Source organism: Arachis hypogaea, chromosome 16, assembly GCF_003086295.3.
Source record: "Arachis hypogaea cultivar Tifrunner chromosome 16, arahy.Tifrunner.gnm2.J5K5, whole genome shotgun sequence".
Taxonomy (NCBI): Eukaryota; Viridiplantae; Streptophyta; class Magnoliopsida; order Fabales; family Fabaceae; genus Arachis; species Arachis hypogaea.
Genome location: NC_092051.1, coordinates 102,816,314 through 102,817,972, shown reverse-complemented (window position 1 = coordinate 102,817,972; position 1,659 = coordinate 102,816,314). Strand labels below are relative to the sequence as shown.

At 40.6% G+C, this 1,659-nt stretch overlaps 1 non-coding gene across 1 annotated transcript; it reads left to right on the top strand.

Annotated features, from left to right (window-relative positions):
- LOC112760408 (small nucleolar RNA R71) lies at window positions 1-104 on the top strand. Its single transcript, XR_003180850.1, has one exon. It is a non-coding gene; the product is annotated as a small nucleolar RNA R71 (small nucleolar RNA).
- Window positions 105-1,659: the final 1,555 nt, after the last annotated feature.

The following is a 1,659-nucleotide window of genomic DNA, read 5'->3' as shown; positions in this document are numbered from 1 at the left end:
ATGTTTAGTGGGCATTTCCTTGTCAAGTCCTTGAATCTCTCCCATGCCTCGTAGAGAGTTTCACCGTCTTGTTGTCTAAAAGTCTGAACCTCAGATCGAAGCCTATTGACCTTTTGTGGAGGGTAGAAACGTGCCAGAAACTTGCTTTCCACCTCATCCCATGTTGTTAGACTCCCCCTTGGGAATGATTCCAGCCACTTAGCTGCTTTGTCCCTAAGTGAAAATGGGAACAAAAGCAGTTTATAGGCATCGTCCTGGACTCCATTGGACTTCACAGTGTCACAAATTCTCAGGAATTTTGTGAGATGTTGGTTTGGGTCTTCATTAGCACTTCCTCCAAAGGAACAATGATTTTCCACAAGTGATATTAGCTGTGGCTTGAGCTCAAAATTGTTGGCCTGAATGGGTGGTTTCTGGATGCTACTACCACAATTCCCAGAGGTTGGGTTTATGTATGAACTAAGAACCCTCCTCTCTGGGATGGCATCGTTTCCATCAGCTCTCTCATGGTTGTGGACTTCTCTATCCATGTTGAGATCTAAAGCTTCCTCAAAATTGTCCTCAGATTCTCCTTCAGATTCCTCTTCTCCCACTACTCTCTTCCCTCTTGCTTCCCTTCTAAGTCTATGAAGGGTCCTCTCTGGTTCGGTATATGGAGGAGTTGATGTCTCTCCTCTCCTACCTGTCATACAAGAACACAGCTCAAACACAAACAAGTGAAATACTCTTGGTTAATGGAAGAGTATGGTTAGCTCAATTGAGGAATTAATTCAAACAGTTAGTGAGTCAGTGAGTTAGTTGCATGAATTTAAAGGCATAAAGAAGGAAAGCATGTAACCAAGTGCAGAAATTAAAATTCAACAAGTATCTTGGACAGAATTAACAAAGCAAGAGAAAATTGCTCAATCTAGTTAGCTTCCAATTTGAGAATTGTCAATCGAAAACCAATCCCCGGCAACGGCGCCATAAACTTGATGCACATAAACTAGTTATGCTACGATTTAGGAAATTGCACGATCGACAAAATTCCTTCCGGCAAGTGCACCGGTTATCGTCGTCAAGTAAAAACTCACAATAGAGTGAGGTCGAATCCCACAAGGATTGGTTGAGTGAGCAATTCGGATTAGAAGTGTGTTCTAGTTGAGCGGAATCAAGATTTGAGATGAGAATTGCGGAATGTAAAATTGGCGGGAAAAGTAAATGACAAGAAAATTAAATGGCGGAATCTTAAATTGCATGAATTAAAGAGCAGAATGTAAATTGCTGAAATTAAAAGGGAATGGGGGTGATTGCAAGAATGGAGTTGCAGAATGTAAAGAGAAAGTGGAAATCAGAAATGGGGAATTCATTGGGTTTAGGAGATATTGAAATCTCCGAATCAAAACATGTATATCTCTTCCTCAACCAATGCATTCATTGAATTTTGCTTGGCAATCTTATATGATTGGATCCCAATCCCTTGGCTCACCAATTCTCTCTAAAAACAAACAAATTCCCAATCCCTTGGTTTAAATGTTCATAAGAAGAGATGATGCTCGATCACTGATTATACCACACAGTTTCATGAACCACAATTTGGTAGGATTACATGTCACAATATCCATCCAAACCCCAATCCAATTCACTGTGAGAAAGCTTCTCTAGCATGAATCCTCCATT